The sequence below is a fragment of the Xenopus laevis genome, chromosome 5L (assembly GCF_017654675.1).
Source record: "Xenopus laevis strain J_2021 chromosome 5L, Xenopus_laevis_v10.1, whole genome shotgun sequence".
Taxonomy (NCBI): domain Eukaryota; kingdom Metazoa; phylum Chordata; class Amphibia; order Anura; family Pipidae; genus Xenopus; species Xenopus laevis.
This window is the reverse complement of record NC_054379.1, coordinates 123,323,472-123,348,712: the sequence shown is the minus strand read 5'-3', so window position 1 is coordinate 123,348,712 and position 25,241 is coordinate 123,323,472. Positions and strand designations below refer to the sequence as shown.

At 35.6% G+C, this 25,241-nt stretch overlaps 1 protein-coding gene across 2 annotated transcripts in view; it reads right to left on the bottom strand.

Moving 5' to 3' along the window:
* The window catches only part of LOC108717037, a 114,564-nt gene that overhangs the window by 76,370 nt on the left and 12,953 nt on the right, over window positions 1–25,241 (bottom strand). Inside the window, exon 2 of one of the 2 annotated variants that reach the window (XM_018263761.2) lies at window positions 9,263–9,346. The exons of the other annotated variant lie outside the window; for it this stretch is intronic. The gene's annotated coding sequence lies outside the window, so the exon portion shown is untranslated. The remainder of the gene's footprint in view (window positions 1–9,262; window positions 9,347–25,241) is intronic. 2 annotated transcript variants of the gene reach the window in all.

The window sequence follows — 25,241 nt, the reverse complement described above, 5'->3', positions numbered from 1 at the left end:
TACCCAGGCCAAATGAAAACTCTCATTGCCCCTCCTAAAGTTAAAAGTAATGTAAAAATAAAAGCAAAGCATTTACAAATCCCCCTGGACTCCATTAATTAATGCATTAGTCTAGGGACGGACACCCATTTGTTAGGCTTTGACACATGCCATTAGCTAACATACATTTCCAAAAATAAAAATCAGTACAATTGTACTATGTTCAATATTTCATGTTAAGGATCAATATTAAGATAATTTAACATCCCATCACATATATGAAATAGAAATGTGTAAAACCAATTAGGAAATGTGTGTATATACTTTTCATTTTCATTCATTTTATTTCATTTACCATGAGTTGGAAACTCATGGTAAATTTTTTTTATTTTTGTCATTATTATTAATATGGTTAGATGTCTTCATTATTACCATAGTATCTATGCACATTAAAAGCTTCCTTAAAATTAGCTGAAACCTACTGTCAATTAAATGGCAATGGTAAGACAATCGGCAACTCCCATATTGAATTACCTTTTTGCCTGAAGAGCATCTGAAATTAGACACCCACCGATCAATCAACAGCATAAAGAGCCATCCACTATGTGATTTATCTGCTGCCATTCACTGGATCTAACCTCGGCCCAGAAGCTATAGATGGCCTCAGCCTTGCAAGGATTCTCTAACTGGTAAAATCCATTGTTATTCTGAAAAATACCTTTGCTTAAAACAGCTAGATCACCCACAGTTCTAAACTGCAAGTCATATTTGTCAGAATCAGGGGGGTTGTAGCTGAATATTTCTATGTTAAAATGTTCCCTTTTCAAAAAATTCCTCCAGGTACGATAATATAAAATTATTATTAATTAGTTTTTATATTTATTGTTGACACAAATTGGTTAGACATCCTTTGTGCAAATTGCAAAAAATGGTAAGTAGAAATGACTTCTACTGACCAAGGGTTCCAGTCTGAGACTGTATTACTAGGGAAAATACCAACTTACAGCTTGTATACAACAAACATAGTTTTGCTTCCAGCCTGGAAATTCAGACTAAAAAAGTACATTTCACTGTAGAAGAAAAGAAATTTATCAACCTCAGGAAAACAGGTTCTGGGGACGATGTAGAAATTATTTTTCAAATTGTATCAGTATCCCGTTAATTCTGCTTCCTATAGTAGTTGCACATATTTAGCAGATGGGTCTTTACCTCCCCCATGGGATCTTCTGATGCAAGAAGAAAAATGACAGCTCTGGATGCAGAATTTGATACATCTCAAAACAACATACATGAAACCGTATGTAACTAACACCTCAAATGCATATTCAATAACCATCCTTCAAACTGTTCACTGACAGCAATTCAGGTCACTAACATTTATAGAGATAGTGTTTCTGATGCTCCAAAGTTACTAAGCAATGTTAGCATTGATTTGGGTTATCAGTGTTAAATATATAAGAGAAATGTGTTTTCGTCGTGTTAGTGACATTGACTGCATTTGTAAATGGGTTAAAAAAAATGGTGGATACCAGAGGGATCTTTCTAAGCTGTACAGACTCCTGATAAGAACTGTGGCAAAATCATTTTCATTTCATTGTGGTGAGTTTTTGGCATAAAACCCCAAAAAGCAGTGCAACATTAACTAAAAATTGCACTACATTTTTCTCTTATCTGTTCTCAGACTAAACTTTATGGAAGCAAAGTCCAGATGCTACTTGTTCACCTTTAAATTAACATTTAATATAATGTAGAGAGTGATATTCTGAGACAATATGTAATTGGTTTTCATTTTTTATTATTTGTGGTTTTTGAGTTAGTTAACTTTTTATTCAGCAGCTCTGCAGTTTACAATTTCAGAAATCTGGTTGCAAGGGTCCACATTACTCTAGCAATCACGCACTGATTTGAATAATAGACTGGAATATGAATAGGAGAGACATGAATAGAAAGATGAGTAATAAAAAGTAGCAATAACAATATATTTGTAGTCTTACAGAGCATTTGTTTTTTAGATGGGGCCAGTGACCTCCCATTTGAAAGCTGGAAAGAAGAAGAAGGCAAATAATTCAAAAACTATAAAAAAAGAAAAAAAAAGAAAAAGAAAAAATGAAGGTCAATTGAAAAGTCGCTTGGAATTAGCCATTCTATAACATACTAAGGGGCAGATTTACATAGGGTCGAATATCGAGGATTAATTAACCCTCGATATTCGACCATCAAAGTTAAATCCTTCGACTTCGAATATCGAAGTCGAAGAATTTAGCGCAAATAGTTTGATCGAATGATCGAATTAAAAATTGTTAGATTCAAAGGATTTTAATCCATCGATCGAACGATTTTTCTTCGACCAAAAAAAGCTACCAAAGCCTATGGGGACCTTCCCCATAGGCTAACATTGACTTCGGTAGCTTTTAGGTGGCGAACTAGGGTGTCAAATTTTTTTCTTAAAGAGACAGTACTTCGACTATCGAATGGTCGAATAGTCTAATGATTTTTAGTTCGATTCAAAGTCGAAGGTCGAAGTAGCCAAAAAAAAACATTCGAAATTCGAAGTTTTTTTCCTCTATTCCTTCACTCGAGCTAAGTAAATGGGCCCCTAAAAGTTAACTTAAAGGTGAACCACCCCTTTAATGGTGCAAAGTTGATAAAAGTTCATTTTAAGATGTTATTCTATATCCCATTAGCTGGAATGAATTCTCCAAACCCAATATAAGTTCATATGGGCCTTTGTCAATTCCAGAATTTCAGATATAATAAACTCTATTGAAGTCTATTGTGATTCTGCAGATTATCTGAAAGAGGTATTATATTTACTTACACCTAAAACCGATTTACTTTTTTCCATAACAATCTGAGATTTGGTAAAGAAAATAATGGTGAAAACACCCTTGATTATTTTTAATTTTGGCACTCTTCTATGGCACTTACATATTCAACATTCCATTCATGATATCAAGACATTTTTTCTTGAGGTACGTTTGAAATCTTGAAAACATTTCATACTGCTCCATGATACCTTTTTCCACCATCTTGAAAAAAACTTGGCCACCCAACAACATTGTGCAACTGATTCTATTCTCTTCTTGGAGGGTCAGTATGAAGAATTACTTACAAGAACACTATGATTTTATATAACAAAACACCCACTATTCTTCTCACAAAACGGCATCTAAACCTTTTTCCCAAAAGAAGGAAGCATAAATTGACCTAAAGGGTATTTTTTATTAAAGGTCAAATTGTGAAATCGAATTTATTTTCACTAGAAAACTCAAATTTGTAGAGGAAAAAAACTTGAATTTTTCAAGATTTATTATACCCCAATACTGCAAAAAGCCTGAATCCGAAAATCCACAATCTCAGACCTGATGAGGTCCTGTATAAGTCAATGGGAAAGGCATCTATCTTAATTTGAAGTTTTTGTGATCTGTGCTGGGTTTAGCCCTGAAAATCTGACTCGATTACATCGCGTTTTTTTATTAATAAATAAGCTAAAATAGGGCATGGGAGGTTGGTTGTGTTTTTTTTAATAAAATATGAGATAAATTTGATTTTTAGTAAATAACTACCTGAAAGTCAGTATTGCAGCCAAAGAGCTCTTCTTACCTAAGTGAGCACCATGATAGCTTAACCAAATCTAATGACAACTCTGCTAAGAAATGTTTTGCCGGTATAACCGTAGGCTAAGGAGCAATTAAAGATAATTTTGTCTTATTAGATGACACAGTCATACCTGTAAGGCCCTTGAAACATAATTAAATCAGTTTAATTATAGCTGTCAAAAAAGGCCAGCTGACCAGTGCTATTAGTGGTTTGTTTTTGTAACATCAGAACCACTATATTTCACAGCAGTGGCTATTGTTCCAATGATACTATCGTTTTATAGATGGTTTAAAAATAGAAGAACATTTTCAGGACTCTTCAACAATATATTGAGTTATTTAAGATTCCAGAGATAAAATACCAGAAACCATATTGCCTGCGTAGATCACACATACAACTAGGAGATGGTCACTGTGTGGGTTGGTGTGTGCCATGCTTACACTTGATAATCATTTATCATCAAGTTAATTTCTGATTTATAATGGAATTCCAGTATAGACATAAAAATATAAAAGGTTCTATAAATAACATAAACACAAATAACTGTTTGGTGAAAAGGTCCCTAGTATCATACAGGTCCTTTAGAAGATTTTATGAATAGTTGGATGACCGGTGAAACGTCTTCAAGGAAAAAACACAGCAAGTCCAGTTGATTTGACTTATTTCTATAGATATACCATGACCTGGATGAATGAGAATCTTCACAAACAAATTGAAAAAAGGACATGTGATTTTGCAAAACAAATGTTTCCTTAGGTACAGGTATGTGATCTGTTATCTGGAAACTTGTTATCCAGAAAATTACGGAAAGGAAATCTCACATACACTACAGTTTATTCGAATAACTCACATTTTTAAACAGAATTGCATTTTTCTCTATACTATTAAAACAGTACCTTGTACTTGATCCTAACAAAGATATAATTAATCCTTATTGGAGGCAAAATGATCCTATTGGGTTTATTTAATGTTTCAATGGTTTTTTAGTAGTCTTAATGTATGGAGATCCAAATTATTATCCATAAAGCCCAAGGTTCTGAGCACAGGCCCTGAGTAACTGTTGTTGAATTGCAAGGCTTTCACGTGGTTGACAACTAAATGTGGCCTTGAAAAATACAATAGAGCACAGCTGTCCAGCTGGAGGCCCGTTGGTTGGATTTGGGCCTCCAAGAGATTTTTGGCCCCCAGCGTGTCCAAGGACTCCTTAGACCTTAGTTTTATAATAATTCAGTCCCTGAATATGTTAAATAGCAGATGACTGGTCCATAGAATGGAACATCTTGACCAGCACTGTGTTTAAAGAAAGAAGAATGTAATGCAGTTAAAGTCTTATCCGCTATTGGGCAGATCAATTAAATGGTCTACTTTTAGCACTTTTCATACAACTGTTTCACAATTTTCTTGCACAGAACAGGCAAGTTACAGATACACTGATGAATAAATGAAAACATCACATATTTCTTGCTGTATCTATTTTATCTGATTTAAGATAATCTAATTATTCATTTATTTAATTTCACTTATAGCTCCTGTATATAGCATATTTATCCTATGAATTGTGAACAGTCTAATCTAGTCCTGTTAATATGCCACCCAATCAAAACTAATTCTGCGGGGCCAGACAACGTGTAAGTAATGATCTGCAGGATTCTTTTCTGGTACACTAAGGTTATTTCTCATACAGTGTGTGCTGCTTTAATCTCAGTTTGATGTAAACCCCCTAAATAGATGAAAGGAAGCTGAAAGTTAGGCAAGCAGAATATGTACATGCTAAAAGTGTGAGATTTGTAGTTTCTTTCAGTAAAATGTATCTGCTTGCAGTAACCTCGTATTGATCTTATAAATTACAGGCCAGAAATGACATACAGTATCTGTAACAGTCACAAACTCCCAGAGATTCTAGTGTGTGAAGATTTTACAAAATGATAATGCAATGGCGTTATAATTGCAATTGGTTTCTTTATCTGTGCAGATACTGTGAGAATCTCACAATCAAATATCGTTGTGGGGTCTGTTATTCAGAATGCTCAGGACCTAGCGTTTTCTGGATAAGGGGTTTCTCTGTAATTTGTTTCTCCATACCTTAAGTGTGCTAAAACACTGAAACATTAAACAATGAACCCAATAGGACTGTTTTGCCATCAATGTGGATTTATTCAGCTTAGGTAGAGTCAAGTACAAAGTACTGTGTTACAAAGAAAAAGAAAATAACAGAATTATTTGCTTAAATTTGACTCTATGGGATATGGCTTTCCCATAATCAGAACTTTATGGATAATGGGTTTCTGCATAAGTGATTCCTTATCTGTATGTATAGCTTTTTTCTGGGGTTTTTTTTTTTAATATGCAGGTATGGGACCTGTTATCCAGAATACTCGGGACCTGGAGTTTTCCGTATAATGGAATGGAAATCTTTCCGTAATTTGGATCTTCATACCTTAATCTACTAGAAAATCATGTAAACATTAAATAAACCCAATAGCATTGATTTTTTTCCAATAAGGATTCATTATTAGTTATGTACGAATAAATTCGCCAGTCATGGTTTTGCGGCGAACTTCCGCCTTTCACCGCCTGCAAATAAATTAGCAAAACTGTGGCGCAACAAAAAAAGCTTTAATGCATTCAGACAAAATAGTTTCGCGTGTAAAAATTGTCGCTCCCATCAAAATTATTTTGACGCACTTTGACTTCAATGCGTTTTACAATTTTTGCTTTGTGGGTTTTTTTCACCGTTTTGCGAATCTTTTCGCAGTTTCATGAATTTTTCAGCAAAACGGTACAGATTCACCGATCACTATTCATTATATCTTAGTTTGCATCAAGTACAATGTACTTTTTTTTATTATAACAGAGAAAAAGGAAATCATTTTTAAAAATCTGGATTATTTGTTTAAAATGCAGATGCTATTCCATAATTCAGATCTTTCCATATAATGGGTTTCCGGATAACAGATCCCATACCTGTACTGAGATTTTTTTTACAATTTCTTCACACAGGGCAGCTGGAGGTGTATGTCATTCCCATTGCATGGCCATAAGTGCAAGGAATATACAGTAAAAATGTGTTTATGCCAGAAAAATACCTATAACCAAATTCAATTTTAAAAAATGCGAAGAGCAATTTATCAACAAAGTGTACAAAAACTCATTACTGAAACTTTTTGGGAATCGGACAGTTTTTCTTACCCCATATTTACATTACTCCATATTGTGAATATCTCCTGATGTTTTATTTGCCAGAAGGAATACGCAGAATTGAAGTACTTCTCAATGTTTTTGCAGCTATTGCAATATAAAATTACCCCCAATAACAGAATCTGCACCCTGTCATGTATCATCATCTGTCAGGAAGCTAGCAGCGGGTCCTGGGAGCTGTCGTTTTGCTAAAGGCCTCCAGTTATCCCTATCCCAGCACTAGCTTGTGTAGTGCTGCTCAAACGCTTCAAAATAGTCACAGATTATTTATTCCTATAGCAGGGGTCCCCAACCTTTTTTTACCCGTGAGCCACATTCAAATGTAAAAAGAGTTGGAGAGCAACACAAGCATAAAATAGTCCCTTGGGGTGCCAAATAAGGGCTGTGATTGGCTATTTGGTTGGCCCTATGTGGACTGGCAGACTACAAGAGGCTCTACTAGGCACTATACTTAGTTTTTATGCAAATTAAAACTTGCTTCCAAGCCTGGAATTCAAAAATAAGCATCTGCTCTGAGGACACAGAGAGCAACATCCAAGGGGTTGGAGAGCAACATGTTGCTCGCGAGCTACTGGTTGGGGATCACTGTCCTATAGTATATAGCATACCATATAGCAAAATTCACAATTTGAGAAAACCACAGCAAAAAAAAAAATTACCCAGCAATCCCAATTTTTTTCTGAATCTGATTTACAAACATACGTTTTTTAGGTTTATTTAAATGTTTTTCAGATTTACTTAAATAAACATTGAACTTTTGAATGAAAAAAATCTGCAACTAAAACCTGGCAAACATCTTCATAAGTCAATGGGAGGTGTATTTTCAACAATAATTCTCAATTTTTTTTCTTTTTTTAAAGTAGCCAAATGTATAAAAAAAATCGAATACTACAGGCTTTGTTGCACATTTTTTTTTTGTTTTTTTTCAAGCATTTCAAGTTCACTTTTTTTGTAAATATAAACATTACAGTTAATTGCATTTTTTTCCTCAGAGCTCAAGTTTTGAAAAAATACCCCTCACATTTGGAAATAAGTTAATCAGCCTCCTAGTAATTAGGAGACCTATGTAAAATATCTAAATAGTTGTGTTTCTCTATATAATGGTGGCCGTTGGCTATATAAATATCCTGTAGTTCAATAAATGCATATTAGTATTATTTAACATCAGTGATGTTACAGCATATAATAAAAGTATTTGTATCAAACCATTCATATTAGTGATGGGCGAATTTCGCTTTTCTTGAAAAATTCACAAAACTGTGAAATTCGCGAAACGGTAAAAAACTCTCGAAAATTGACGCCCTTGTCATTTATGATGCTCGCTTCAATTTGGCGACGGCGTTAAAGTCTGAATAGTGTTGACTCGCAACGGTTTTGATACGAGCGACTTTTCCGGTGCGTGTCCAAAATATTGTGAAATATTTGCTGGCTGTGAAATGCGGAAATTCACAGTGAGAAATTCACACAGGCGCGTGTAGGTGCTGAACGCAGGAAAAATGCTGCATGTTGCGTCTCAACCTGCTTTCGGCGCCTACATGCGCCTGAGTGAGTACAGCCCCATTGAAAAAAGCTTAATGCGTCTATTCCTGCGCTCCCCTGCTGCTGAACGCAGAAAAACGGAACGCAGGGGAGCGCAGCTACAACCACTCGTCAGTAAGAGCCCTAAGGATGGACTTCTGGTTACTATATCTAATTTCACAAGATCCTTTTTTTTCTTTTCCAGATGAGAATTTGCCTCAGTGAAATGCTGAAAACCAAGCGAAAACAATTAGCAGCGAAAGTAAACTGGGCATTAAAGGAGCAGCTCCAGGAATGGTAACCTTATTTATTCAACATCACTTTTCCAAATTGCTTTCCTAAACAAGCTGTATTAATTGTTCAGGACCTACACCACATGCTTCAATGAAAATAAATTACTTTATTTCTCTCACACTAGCAGTGACAGTGTAACTTAATTTCATTAGCTCGAATCTGTTGAGAGTATTCGCATTTCCATAGCAGGACGCACTTGAAATGAAAAGATGCTTTCGATTCTCAATTAACAGAATCGTTCCCTTTCAACTGAAATGAATGTTATTGAAACCAATTTGCATGGACTGGAAAATCTCTCATTAATGAGGGGAGTGTGGGTGAGTAAACAGCAATGAAAAGATGAAATTAGAGCAGAGCCTCTTCTTGTTGGACTGAATAATTACATGCTTAGTTGCCTAATTGTCTGGTGAAAAGCGAAGCACTGATAGTAACAGATTGCCATGTTCATTAGGCTGCAAAAGACCACCTGCTGCTGCGGCTCATTCTATTGCAGTCTATATACACGTGTTTATCCCTGGAGGTTGATATTTGGACACAAGACTAGCTGCGAAAGGCAAATGAGCTTGCCAATATGCTGCAATATTGTGTCCTTTATGCCAAAGTACAGAAGCTTAATATGTCAAATGTAATGAATAAAACCAACACTGAAAATGAAGTTTATGAGGACTCTGACCTGGTGATACATCTCAATGTAGAACTGCAAAGAGTATACGTCCTGGTCTTTCGTATACAGATGTTCTGCTTGGCCCGGGCTGCTCTAAATTTTACAGTATAAAAGATAAATTACAACTGTTATGGCCTATGCATTTTTTTTTTAAACAATAGCAAAATGAAAGCATGCAATGTAACTGGTGATATTGGAAACAAATGTTAAATACTGAAGTCTAAGAAGTGTTCATAAGACACAGCACTGTTCATATCTAGTCCACTGTGGCACTTAACATCAAAGGCTGACGGGCTCTTTGTGGAAGCCCTTTGTGATTTCAGGCTTTCTGTACATATGTCTTACACCATCTGAGAGCAGATTTGCTTAGAAAGCTTTACTGCAATTTCCCTTCTCTTTATCTCTCTTTATTATTTTCTCTTATTGCATTTTTCATTATTGTTGTATTAGTTGAGTAAGTAGATAAAAAGCTGCCCCTTTATATTTAAGCCTCCACCTAACCTGGACTAAAAATGATGGAGTCTTTCCATCTTTGATCATTGAAGGTATTAGCCCTTTCTAAAAACACTTCAATTTCATTTCAGACTCAGCTATAATTTTTCATCTTTCTATTTGGCACCCTAGCATTATGCCCTTTTTTTGTGTTTTGGAATAATTTAGCTCCATATGACCTTCCTAACTGCAAGTTACCATCCCTTATACAAAACAGATTTGAAATCAATTCAAATCTATGCACAGAAGTGAATCAAATGTAAAAAGTGTATTTTTTTGGCATGTATTGTAAGACAATATTCTTGTTGACCTCTCAACCCTTATGTATAAAAGCACAATAGTTTTTTCAAGATATAAATATTCACTGTTATAATTATTATCCTTTCTTTATATAGCGCTGACATGTTGTACAGCACTTTACAGATATTCTTCATAATAGTCCGAAGGAAACACATAGGGGAAGATTTATTAAGGATCGAATTGAAAATTTGAATTTTCAATTTTTTTTATGGTCAAAACTCTTAAATTTGAATTGTGAACTATCCAAACTTGATTCAAGTTTTAATCCAAATTAGAATTCGAATTTCAAGATTTATCATACTCTGGCCCTTTAAGAACTCAAATTTAACTATTCGCCACCTAAAACTTGCCGAGTTCATGTAAGTCAATGAGAGAGGCCCAGTGACCATTTTTATGCTGTTAGCAGCCTTTCTGGCATTCAAGAAAATCGAGTTTAGTTGAATTCAAATTTTTTAGGTCGGGAATATCCGTCCGAGTTTTAGATATTCGATATAAATAACCCGAAATTCGAACTTGTACCTCTGCATCTGAAATCCCTATCCTATTCACACAACACACACATGTACACTAGGGTCAGTATCATCAGGAGCGAATTATCATGCCTGTATGTTTTTTAAAATGTAGGAGAAGATTTAGGCAGACCCAAAAAAATCTTTGCAAGCAATAACCAGGTCAAAATAAAACTGCAGGGCAGAGATGATAATCCCTGAGCCACTGCGATGGCTGGGAGAGACCACTCTCTACTCATTTGAAAACCCCAGAATGAAATATTAATTTCCTTGTGTGACTTTTTTTGCTTTCTGCAATATTGCATGCCCAAGTCCCTGATGGATGCAAATGCAAATAATTTCATGTAACTATAAACAGGTGTTAACGTATTTACCCTGTAGTGTAGTGCTATGTGTTATAGAGCATGGAAATGCATGTGCTAATTGATCTCATTCTTCCCAGTGGGTCTGCATTCATAAGAGCAGAAACCAGGACTGAACATAGAAAATAGAAATGCATGGAGCCACACCGCAAACAGACACACTATAAATTGCTTGGGGATATCATAATAAAAGATTACAAAGAAGGAAATATAACTACAAATCAGGCTGCGCCATGCTTACTGAAAGTGTAAAACCATATCCATTTACCTAATGGTTATTGGTGAAAGGAGGAAGAGAGATGGGTGTAGGAAGAACGTAAATTATTTTCGATAGTTGCCAACTCAGTTCCACACTGACATTAATGATCCTATCCATACCTATCCATAGATACCTATCCATAGATTCTCCCACTTTGCACATTCATCCAACAGCAAGAGACACAAGGGGGAAAGACACGAAAAGCATCTTAGATCCCTTTGGTAGACAGCCTGTTGCACTGGGGCATGCATTCATGGGATGGGTAAATGAGGAATATACATATGCTGCACACTAATCGATGAAAATTCGTCAGCGTCCACTTCGCACCCATTGCAACACTCATTCCGACTACGCTAATTCACTAAAATGCAGAGTTTCGCCGTGGGCGCCAAAGGCTGGCAACTTTTTGCTGAAAGAGGTAAGGTTCACTAAAATACACGCTAGTGAATTTGCCAAAATAAATTGTCGCCTGCCGATAGAGTGCGAATGAGCTCTAGCACCTGTCTCTTTCATTAGCGAATTGGCGCCTGTGCCCATTAGTAAATTGGCAATGTCCCTGCGGGCGGTAACGCTAGCGAATGGACGCTAGTGTTAGCCACTTCGCCCTTTGGTAATCTGCCCCTATATCTTCTAAACAATGTATTGTAACCAATGTATATGGAACCAATACTATATTAAATACTCACTGGAACTATATTTTAATGTGCCATATAGGAGAGTTAATTGTATATTATATATAAAGTAAATATGAGAAAATAACACATTCTTTCAAGAGCCTTCCTTCTATCTATGTCTGCATTTAAACTTGTCAGTGAAGTTTGGCTGATTCCAGACTATATCATGTTGCCTGGCCAAAAAATAAATTCTGCCAGTACGTCCCATCTGCATATGCAGATTCAAAGGTGGATCTATCTTATCTCCCCCTTGCTTTGAAATAAAAGCAGGTTTGCCATTTATATGTCTGGGAAATTCATTCAATGTTCCACTTATCAAAACTCAAGAACTGATCACTTTAAGGGACAAAAAGTAATTTACGACCACAAGTGTAGTTCATTGCTATTTTGAATGCAGATCGCAATGTTTTTTACCCACAATGCAGAATACAGAAACCCTGAAATTATGGTCTCATTCAGGGTGGCAGTAGCTCCGGAGTTCACTAGCATTAATAGGCATGGTTGATCAGCAGAGGAGACAGGGCAGACAAAATAGCACATTTGTAAAGTACAGTGAATCCAATAGGAAATCTATTTAAATATATAAATATTTCACGGAGCAGGAATATTTCATGAATACAATAATAAATGCATTAATACTATACTTTTATGGAAGCTAAAACACTAATTATAGCTATAGTAAAGCTACTGTAAAGCTCAACAAAGCAATGGGAGAACACTTAGGGGAAGATTTATCAAGGGTCGAATTTTGAATTTAAAAAACTTTGAAATTCGAATTAAAAAAGACCAACCAACATGTATTTAAAAAAATCAAAGTTTTTTTTTTGGCCGAATAGTTCAGTTTCCAATCAAATAGGGGCGTATTCAATCAAATTCAAATCGTACTAATCAAAGTAACAGATCATTCGATCAAATTCGATTCCAAGTTTTTCCAACAAAAACCTTCGATTTTTCAAAGTCCACCAATTAACTCCAAATAGGTTCTAGGAGTTTTTAGGTTTTAGATGGCGAATGGTTGAAGTCGAGACAGTACATGATAAATTTTGATATTCAAATTTCGAATTAGGACTATTCCCTTGTCTAAGTACACAAAAATTATCTTGAAAATTTGAATTTTTTTAATTCGAATTTTCACTTCAACCTTTGTTAAATCTGCCCCTTAATGGTGTCATTATCCTGTCATTATCCCTTGAACTGGTCATGATGGAAAATAAGGCATGACTAGATGGTTGGTAGATCAGAGCCTGACATGAGCAGATTGGAGGTATGGCTCAAATCTTCCAGAACTTTTAGTTCAAAGAGATTGTATTGTGTAGGCATTATAGGCATATCACTGTGCAGATCTGTGTGGTTTTGAATAAAAGCAGAGATGGATATACCCTAGTTTCATGAAAGACAGCAGAGAAATGTGTTTAGTATGTTGTTAACTACATTATTCATAGCCCTGATAATGATAACCACATTTCTTGTGACATAAAAACCGAAACAACAACATCAACCAAATAATTTTTCATGCTTCTTTTACAATTTTGTTTCTTTTTATTTCATATTACACTTCTTGGTTCCACTATGCTAATCTTGAACAGTTCCAGATGTCCTTTATTTAGTCAAAGCCTTTATATGCAGAAATCAGCATATAAAAAAGGAATAGTATAAATAGTATTATGAAAATCCTCCATCATTTGACTTATAATAAAACATAACATTTAAAAAAATGTATGAGACAATTAACATTTCCTAATAGTCTCCCGTCCCATTGAGTTTTAAAACGACATGTATTTATTTCTATGTCATTATATGCCTGTTTCATTTCTGTATTACTCATTCTACAAAGATTTCATATGATTAGTGATGGGCGAATTTATTCGGCAGGCGCAAATTCACGGTGAATTCTGTGATTCGCCCCGGCGAATAAATTTGCGAAACTGCCCCGAAAATTCGCCTGCGTCATAAAAATGGACGCCGGCGCATTTTTGCCGGGGAAAGTGCGTTGGTGTCCAAAAAACAGATGGCGGTGTCCAAAAAACAGACCCCATCTTAAAAAACAGACGCCGGTGTCAAAAATGAGATGCCAGTGCTGTTTCGCTAATTTTTCGCCATTTCGCAAATTACGCCCCATATTCGCTGATCACTACATATGATTGTAAGGCAAGGAAGCAACTACTGCAACATATAATTAAATCAATAGTTAAAGTGGCAATTCTATCCCCATGAAATTACTGGGAACCAAAATATTTAGTACTGTAAGGTACACAGGGTGCTCAAATAGTAAACTTGCATTGGACCAAAGTGAAAAAAGTTAGTTTCTGATGGTGGCCTTCTGAAAGGCAACTGGAGGTCTAAAGCATTGCTACCAATGCAAAACAAGCTTTCTGACAGTGTCTAATTCCTATTAAGCCAATGGCATCCATCAATGAAAGTCAATGACTGGCATGATTGGATGTTGATAGCTCAAAATAATCATGTGGCAAGCCCCACAAACAGATGGTCAATAAGTTCAGCTGAATTGTCACTTAATATTGCACAAGAAATCAGATGCAGGTATGACATCAGGAAACTCATTATCCAGAAAGCTCCAAATTACAGAAATGGTGTCTCCCATAGACTTCATTTATCCAAATAATCCACTCTAATAATAAAACTACCTTGTACTTGATCCAAACTAATTAATTATATCAACTATAATTAGTCCTTATTGGAAGCAAGCAACCCTATTGGGTTTATTTAATGTTTACATTATTTTCTAATATGTATGCAGATCCAAATTATGGAAAGATCTGTTATCCGGAAAAACCCCAGGTTCCGAGCATTCCGGATAACAGACCCCGTACTTGTTATACCTTTAGCACAGGCAAGCATAGGGCAGTAGAAGCCTATGGGCTGTATGCATAATTCCCAGGGGGGGTTACGGCCCAGGTTGCTGTAAGACTACATCGATTACTTTGTATGAAATCTTTTTAACACAATTTGGAACCCCAGCTTGTGTTGTGTAAAATAATCAGCCCAATACCTGGAACACTAGTTCTGCTGACTACAAACACTATTCTGTGTACAAGTGTTATTTCCCTGTGGATGCTATGTATATAAATCGGGAGGTGCCATTCATCTATTGGTATTTAACGACAAGATAAATGTCCACAATTTAAAATATTTTAGAAATCAACTAAACTCACTTAACATAAAAACATGATTATTTATCAGCTTTAGAGCTAGATACATTTAAGACGAACATGAAATCTATAGGTAAAATGTTGGTAACTCTGCTTTTACTCCTAGAGCCAATCCATTTGTGTGGATTCTAAATCTGTGCTTCTCAAAAGCCATGTAAGCTGGAAGAGTATATTTCTTCTGCGCTCTAGAGAGAGCAGATGAGCAGTTGCTTCTTGTGGATAATGTTTATTTTATTGGCTCGTTCTTAATTGGGCTTGTGCTTCATTTAGAATATCTCTTATCTTTAGAGTACAATTCTGCATTATAAAGGGCATTTACCAAAAAGCATAGGGTACCTTTGACTTTTACTGCAATTTGAGTTTTTCAAATGTGCAAATTTGAGTTTGAGTGTTTGAAATCCAAATTTTCAAGATTTATTAACTACAAAAAAACTTTAAATGAGAGCTGTATTAGCAAAATTTAAGCAATTGTAAAATTTTACAAGTTTTCAAGATTCATTTGAAATTTTCCAGACTCACCAAAAATTGATTTCACTGTGTTCAAGCTGTTTGTTCATGTTTTTACACAATTGAGTTTTTGAAGTTTGCTTTGTTTTTTTAATAAATAAGCACAAATTTGAGATTTTCTTTTCAGAAAAAAAACTTTTATTTTCAATAAATCGGCCTCTAACACAGATGTGGATATCCCTTGTTATAAGCATTTTAAAACTGTTCTTTTATATCTACAAATGTTACCTGGTCTAATGTAATTCAGAGCAGCGAATCCCTTTTTAATTGCAGTTATAATAGTTAGACTATTTAATGAAGATTTTTTTTATAATAAAATCTAATTTCTTTTTTACATTCCCTGCACATCAGACATCAAAAACTCTTTTCTAAACATAAAAGGATAAGAGCAAAAGCCAAAAAAAGCATCAAAAGGAACATAAATGATAACCAGAGTGGAGAAATAAAATACAGATATTTCCTATGATGAGTTGTACCAGGGATGCTCAATTGCAACCTTCCAGTTCAAGTGCAATTCATTTTAAGCAGTTAATAAAAGATAACAATTAATTGAAATGGCATAATGATTCCATAATATTTTGCATAAAGAAGTAGCTAGCAAAGTTGTACATTATGTTTTGTATTTCTGTACCAGCCCAAGGCAACCACAGCCTTTCAGCTGTAAAGATCTGTGTCTCCAAAGATGCCCCAGTAGCTCCCCATATATTAGGGGGGTTATTTAGCATAGGTCGCATTTTAGAGCTTGGAGAGCTTTTTTTTAGACCTCAAATGAACTCGAATGAACTCACAACTTGAATGGTTTTTCATTTAAGAAAAAACTTGAAAGCAAAAAACTCGAATCAGCGTAGTCAGGGTGAAAAACACAAATACTCAACTTGATCAAGTTTTCGACAAAAAAAACTGGAATGGCTCGAATTTAATCGAGTTTTCGAGCAAAACCAACCAAAAAAATCTCGAACATCATGAAGGCCATTTACTGCTGTTTTCAAAGTATAATAAATCTTTCATAATCAATCTTATTTTTTACCCTTTACTTTTTGTGGAAAAAACATCTTGACCTTTGATAATTAACCCCTGAAAAGTAAATTTTATCCGCTTTATGTAAAACTTCAAAATTATTTTCAGTAAACGGTTCAAAATTATTTTCAGTAAACGTTCATTAAAATAACTTAGTATAGTATATTCCATAAGTAAATGCCTTTTTTAAATTAATATTAGTTGAAAGAATGGCTGGTTTTTGGTATGCATATACGTTTAAGGGTCACTCACATAAGAAAAGACATAACATATAAAATAATTATTGTTTTAAAGAATTTGGTAGGATAATGTCCCATAAATGTCTTGAATTACATGTTTCCTGTGTCTCAGTGATCTCCAACCAATGGCACATTAGTACATTGGAACAGATATGGCAACAAGCACAAGAACCATAAAGCCAACAGAAGAAATGACCAGAAAGTCATCATATGAAAAAATGGTTTGCACTCACTGGACTTTTAAAAGTCAAATTATTAACACTTTTTATTGAACATTTTCATTTGGATTACCAAATTACAGTTGATGTTTTGTTGAGTATAATGCTAAAGAAAAAGACCAGTGAATGTGTATTCACTTTTCATGTGATTGTCTGGTACCTTCAAAGACATTTAGGTGCTCCCACTGTATTTAGTTTGGAAGCATGAGGTTTTGGAGGTGCACCTTGCTCACTTTTTCTAGGTGTAATGTTCCGTCTTACATTACAGCACATTGCACTGTATTAAGCCTGTATGGTATTTCCTTTATTTCCTTCCCCATTTTTGCATATTGAAATAAAAAAGTTAGGGAACTGTTCCTTTTTATTCCTTTGGTATTTTACTGATTTGCACAGCCAAGATGCAATATTCTTAACAACATATACTGAGTAATCTGTTTGGTTTTCCATTTAAAGAGTTTGTTCCATACCTCAGTACAATGTGTACAATATCTGCTGTACAAAATAAGTCTATTGCCTTCCTGCCTTTTACACAAGTGCTTGTGGCATCAGCTCATTGAGAGCCAATTAGATAAGTATTTTACAGTGCATTCATGCAGGAAAAAGACAAGCCATTTTCTCTTCCGTTAAACACGTTCCCACTACTCTCTTCTCCTGAGAGCTGCAATTATTTCACTTTAAAATGAATGAAGTACTTAGCGTAAGTAGAGAGCAGAAGTTCCAAAACAGGAAGCATATTATCTTGCTGTTTTGAAAACGGCCAATTCTTAGCTCTTGCCATTATCTGATGGGAGATGCTAATGATTTAACTCAGAAGCAATTCAAGTATTAAATTAGTTTAAAGGAAGCATCACAAAAGTGGTAATATGTCTGTGGTTAACCTTCATTTAACCCTTTAACTGCCAAAACTCAAAATTTCGGGTTAAAAAAAAGCTAAAATCTTTCAAGATTTATTATATTCCGAAGCCAGAAATAGCTTGAATCTGAAAATACTCCTGTCAAAGTCATGTAGAAGTCAATGGCAGAGGTCCTTTGAACCATTCGAGCATGTTTGTAGTCTTCGTGATGTTCCAGTTTTCAAGTTTGCTCGAAAACTCAATCAATTCGAACAAATTTGAGTTTTTCACTCCGACCTCACTGATTCGAGTTTTTTTATAAATTAGAAAACATTTGAGTTTTCATAAACCTCTAAAACATGACCTTTGATAAATAACCCCCTGAATCTGTATCATTTTCACTAAAGTGCCAATATAGAACCCAATGTTCTGTGTCCTTTGTTATTTTATGGGAATCTTGCATATACTAAAAAGTAATTTAAAAGTGAACTTCATCTTTAAAACAAAAATCTGTGCTAATAGTTCTGCACGTTCTTCGTACTAACACAAACCATGATTTTTCCTGAATACACATAGGGGGATCCACTAGAATTACAAGTGAAAGAGACAATGTTGACCTCCAACACGATGAGATAATTTGGCAATAATATCACACTTTTGGAGAACTGAAAGGGTCATTTGGCAACTCAGGAAATACTCCCTCTTCCATTAAAGGAGAACTAAAGCCTAACCAAAGAAGTAGCTAGAAAAGTTGGACATTATGTTTTCAATTTCTGTACCAACCCAAGGCAACCACAGCCTTTCAGCTGTAAAGATCTGTGTCTCCAAAGATGCCCCAGTAGCTCCCCATCTTCTTTTTTACTGATTCACTGCACATGCTCTGTGCTGCTGTCACTTACTGAGCTTAGGGACTCTCTCACAATATACAGTACACATAGAATATAAACGTCATAATATAAGGCTGATTAGTAATTAATACAGATAATTACTACATGACAGCACAGAAACCAGTGCAACTAACATCAGAATTTAATGCTTGATAATTTGCGACAACCCCTAAGCTTAGTTTCTCAACAGCTGCTCAGAGCCCACTGAACATGTGAGTGTCGCAGACACTTTCCAAGATGATGTCCCCTGTGACAAGTTTGAAGTCTCGTATCATTGCTGCTATGGAGAAATTGAAACTTTAGGCTGGTGCAATAAGTGCAGTGTATAAAATATTGCTTTTTTTTTGGCCATATTAATTTTTAGGGTTTTGTTCTCCTTTAAAGCCCCTTAGTCACTCATCTTAAATAGGGACACTAGATTGCAGTATCGGATCTGTATTATGGTTAAAGGATACTGTATTTAAACCCAACACACAAAAATGTAATCAGTGAACAGCATGAAACTGAACATCATTTGAAATCTATAGATTACTGCCACTTTGGTTGTTAAAGGCTGCAACATCCACTTAATCACTTAGAATTCCTTCTCCTCCTCTAACACACTCTGCCCCCTCCCAATGGAATTTACTTTGGCTGTTGGCTAATGAGCATGCTCAGTTCTTCTCAGCTCAGATTACTAAACACACCCTCCAGTCTAACAGCCAATGAAGAGATAGGTTTGCTGGTTCCCATAGAAACTCTAGCTGACTTATTTTTTCCTAACCACCACTCCTAAGCTCAGCTTAACCATTACAGTGCTCATTATGTTATGCCTGTCTAAACCTGCATTCTGCATTGCAGGAACTTTACAGCATACATGTCCTGTTTGCAGATGTCAGTGTTACTGATGATGTGTCAGAGGGAAAATGGCTGCTGGGTGAAAGCTGCTATTTGTTTTAGGAAAATATGATGGCGTTGGCAAATGGAGGGGATATATGCAGTACAAGTGATGTGGCTTGGGTGGGGAAGATATGCCCAACTTATATACATCGTAGGAAAATGTAGGTTTTATTTGTCCATTAAAAAAGGTAGAACTGACTATTTGAAAAGCTTTGCTTTTTTTCCTTGAAGTCTGGCTTTCTCAATTCAGAATCTGCGCTAATAGCTCTGCTGGTTTCTGAATTGAGAAAGCCAGTCAGATGACAGCAAACCGTCATCAAGAAAAAAGAAAATGCTGCAAGTCCAGTTGATCTGACTTATTACTAAAGATAAACCATGACCTGGATGAATAAGAACCTTCACAGACTTAAAGGAGATGTCAACCTAATCATGAAAAAAAGTTATAAATATGATATAATTCTAAGCAACATTCCAATATGCGTTGATTAAATTTGAGTGATTTTAAAATTATTTGTAGAGGAAGTTGAATTTAAAAAGTCTCTTCCTGTGCTTTGCTGTTCCCTTTCCTTCATCGCAAAACATGCAGGTGTGGTACATTATTTTGTTGCTCTGTTCTGTTGCAATGGATGTGCTTGAGTCAAGGATTTCAGTCTACCCTACATAGGTCATTTTTAAATGGTTGACCATGTTAGATGAAGAATGGAAGGTTTGCAATCTTTTCGCCTTTCTTCTATCAGCAAAGCTAGAGTTAGGGGGTTATTTATCAAAGGTCGAGTTGTGTTTTCCCAAAAAATTCAAGTTCAAGAGTAGTTTTCAGTTAAAAACTCGAATTTTCGTGTTAAAAAAAAGTTTTTTTTCGGGGGGTTTTATAAAAAAATATATTTATTATACCTCGCAGCTTTAAGTAGCTTGAATCCAAAAGAAAACTCCAGTTAAAACCTGTAGAGGTCATGTAGAATCAATGGCAGTGATCCCTTTAACCATTTTAAGATGTTAATAGATTTCATGATGTTCAGGGTTTTTTTTGTGGGTTTCGCTCGAAAACGCGATTAATTTGAGCAATTTGAGTTTTTTTCCGCTAATTCGAGTTTTTGGGTTGTTCACCCCGAATTCACTGATTCCAGTTATTTCTTAAATTGGAAACTATTCGAAGTATAAAAACCTCACAAACCTCTAAAACTCTACCTTTGATAAATAACCCCCTTAACAAAAAGGAAGTTTCTATGGCATCTAGCTAACACTGAGCTACAACTACATCAACTATATATATATATATATATATATATATATATATATATATATATATATATATATATATATATATATATATATATATTTAGTATTTTTTCAACATATAATAAAATATAATTTGTTCTTTTGTCATTCTCTGGCCAAAGTAGCATTTCTGAAGCTAGGGTCCCAAGCAAATGCCCTCTGCAAATGTAAATGGTAATTTGCTATGCAAATAATACAGTCAGAAGGTTGATGGGCTAATTGCTTGTATTTCTATTCAGTGAGTTCTATCATTTACTTATTGAAAACATTACTGCCCAAGTGTAGCTGCCAACGGATGCTAATCTCATTCCATACACACAGGAATACATTTATTTTATTAGATTCCAAAACACTTGTCATCCTCTGACTATTCAATATAGTGGTAAATGTTGTTTTCATTACCCTTAATAGAGAGAAACCAATTTAATTTGATGAATTCTACTGTTTCCAGCAGAAAGCAAATGCACCTAAGTAACCACTTAATGAAGTGGAATTGCTAAACAATGCTAGGCAGAACCTTTTAACAGAATAGCCACTGTTGAAAATGTTCTTGTAGAGAATGTACGGATCGGGTCGGTTTGTAAAACCTTTGTAGCAAGGTCTAGAAATAAAACCTTAATATGAAATTAAATCTTAGTAGGATTACCAATTCCTGCCTTATATTCATAGACATAGTTTAAATAATTGAATGTATATAAGAACACAATGTAAAGTAACATAGAAAGCACAAACTGTAAAAGCTATGTTTAGTCAAAACTACAATTACATTTATTTGCATTTTAAAAAGTACTTTGCATACCTTCCAAAATTTAAAAATCAGAAAGATGGAAAACATGCCTGTTTTGTGGCCATGCCTCCTAATTTCCCATGTCCATTTTACAAAATGTGGCAGGTTATAGAATGTTGGAACACATTTCTGGGGGTTTTAGGGCCATGTTTTAGGTGTAATGACAATTTTGCTAATAAAGTTGAATTACCTTTTAAGTTGTGAGTCTCAGAGCAAAAGAAACTCAGGAGATTTCAGTAAGAAATGGGGACTTCGGGCTGAGTTGTTAAAAACAGGACTGTCCCATGAAAAACAGGACAGTTGGGAGGTAGGACTTTGTGCTTGCATTGGAAATACTGGTGTTGTTCAATGTATGGTACTCTAGCTGTCTTTTTTAAGTATTTATTTATCAGTTGGCAAAACAGCAATTGTTAATTTTTACAATATAACATTATTCAGTACTTACAGCAAGTTATATATGTTAAGATTTGTAAATACAGTTTGAGTACATAGTTTATTGAAAGTGTCTGCTAGGTAGCTACAAGCCCATGACTAAGCACCCTGAGGGTTGCGAAATACGTAGGGTGGATGGAGATGCAGCTATATTTTTAACTTTCCTACCAATAAATTTATTTTGTAACTGAATATCTATGGTCTTGTGGATCCGTTTGAGTGCCGGTCAGCTCTGCTTCCTTATCTTCAGCTACAAGCCTACCTCTAGTGCAGGGTTCCCCAATCTTTAGAACCCGTGAACAACATTCAGAAGTAAAAGGAGTTGGGGAGCAACACAAGCATGAAAAATGTCCCTGGGGTGCCAAATAAGTGCTGTGTTTGGCTATTTTGTAGCCCCTATGTGGATTATCAACCTACACTGAGGCTCTGTTTGGCACTGCACCTGGTTTTTATGCAGCCAAAACTCGCCTCCAAGTCTGAAATTCAAAAAAAAAAAGCTCCTGCTTTGAGGCCACTGGGAGCAACATCCAAGGGGTCGGAGCAAGCTGCTGCTCCAAATCTAATCAACAAATGGTTAAATGGTGCAAGTGCTGTTCATAACCCATAATGAACCAGAAAATAGAAAGTGGCTACTCACAAAATTTTTGAAACTATGCATACCAACTGACGCATATATGCAGTTTTCATCTAAAGACTTTGTTGGGTTATGTGACATTATTTAAGGCAATATTACTATATCTTTAAGGCTGTAAACTGAATTGCAGGAACTATTAGAGCTGAGATTTATATTGAAACAATAAAATATACGCAGCCGGCGTATAAATTTGCAAAACCACCACCGTCCATTTTTTTGGACGCCAGCGCATTTTTGCCGGCGAATGTGTGCCAGCATCCAAAAAACGGACCCCAGTGTCAAAAACGTTTCACAAATTCGCCCATCACTATTACAGAATATTGGCATTGCCATAATGAAAAAGTGCAGAAGCATCATTCAGAAGTTGAACACCTCCGTTGTCCTGCTCCCTGTATATGACTGAAGTCTAAACACAATTTACAGATGGCACTCTTTTTACTTTTACAAGTCACATGTCCACTCTGAACATCTGCTGCTTGTTGCTGGGGACTAAAAACTTCACATTTTCTTATAACATTTGAGCATCCAGGAAATTCCTCTCGTCAGTAGGAAAAGAGGACGTTCCTATAAGCAGCTATACAAGCCCTTCTCCTATGTTTATCTTCCAATTATAAAACCAGTTACAGGGCAAATTCACTGTGCGGTGCAATTTTAGCTGCAGAGAATGTTTTTCCCCTCCAGTCTTTAAGATCTGCTTTGGTCATTCAGGACATTGGCTTTATCTAGCTTTTCATAAAACCCCAAGCTGGGGTTCTTCACATTGAATAAAAAAGGACCTGTCACCCACACCTGAAAATCTGTATAATAAAAGTCCTTTAACCCAAATTCTGGGTTATAAACTCTTTAAAACTCTCAGCTGTCAATCATATATTGCCTGCCCCTCCTCTATGCCTTAGTCATAGAGGCGAAGCAGGCAAATACTTCCACTTTCCCTCCTTACATTCCCCCTCCAGTTTCAACATTTAATTCTGTAGCCAGTGAATGGGAATTGGCGTCAGGTTTTCATTAAACCATTAAATAAACAGAGGAAAATTCAATCAGTTTGAAAAATGTGAATTACTTGATTAAAATGGAGCATTTCGGATAACTCCGGATAACAGATCCCATACCTGTAGTGACAAATAAGTACCAGAACACTTTGAGACAGAATGTTATGTGGTTCTGTCACTCCCTGGATGTCTGACAGGGCATCAACCATTCGCTACCTCTATGAGACAGACCCCACTGGAAAGATGATATAGACTACATGAAAGGTAACTTTTATTATGTTATAGAATGGCCAATTCTAAGCAACTTTTCAATTGGTCTTCATTACTTATTTGTTATAGTTTTTGAATTATTTGCCTTTTTCTTCTGATTCTTTCAGCTTTAAAACAGGGGGTCACTGACCCCATCTAAAAACAAATGCTCTGTAAGGTTACATTCTTATTGTTATTGCTACTTTTTATTACGCTTCTTTCTATTCAGACCCTCTCTTATTCATATTCCATATCCTCGTTCAAATCAATGCATGGTTGCTAGGGTCATTTGGACCCTAGCAACCAGATTGTGGGCATTGCAAACTGGAGAGCTGCTGAATATAAAGCTAAATAACAAATAATAATAATAATTGAAAACCAATTGCAAATTGTCTCAGAATATCACTTTCTATATGATACTAAAAGTTCATTTAGGGTAGGACTCCACGAGCGATTTTGTCGTGATGCGATGCGCTGCGACAAAACGAATGCGAATTGTAGCATGTGACATAAATAAGATAAGAGATAGAATAGTCGCATGGTGTTGCACCGTTGATCCGACGCAATACGACTGTCAGATGCAGACGCTGCGCGCATCGGATCGCGACAAAATCGCTTGTGGTGTCCTACCCTTAAAGGTGAACAACCCCTTTAAGAAAAATAGAACCAATGACATGGACCAGAACACTTTATGAGTCCAAGATGAATCTCTAGACTTCATTGCCTAAATGAAATTTAGTTACTGAATTACCTTTCAGGCTAGACAACTGATGGGAATGTTTGAATATTTTATCTTATAGGTGCACTGTCTTTATCCTTGAAATTTGTTGTTGTTTTTTTTTTTGCCAAGACAGTGAACATTTTCCTCCAACACATTGTTTGAGGTATTTCTAATGGTGAATGGGCAATAGAGTTGTCCTTTCTCTTTCTGAAAACAGGTTCACAAGCCTTACTTAACAAAATGTCATGGTATCAATCAACAATCAATCAATTAAGCGGCTTTGCCCTGTCTGAACCATTCACTAACAAGGGAAATGAAGGAATTTAATGCAAGAGGCTTTTTTTAGGGGGTGCACAATCTAATTACAGGACATCATGTAGATTTCCTGGTGTTTAGACTGTCAGATTTAGATGACAGATGAAATAAATATTTACCAAAGGAGGGGAAACATTTATTTCCTGCCTAAGCTTTAGAACAATCCTATTTTATATAGAACTGAAATACAGAACTGGTTCAGAGGCTTGAAAGTAATTGTCACACTTCCCTAAATTTACA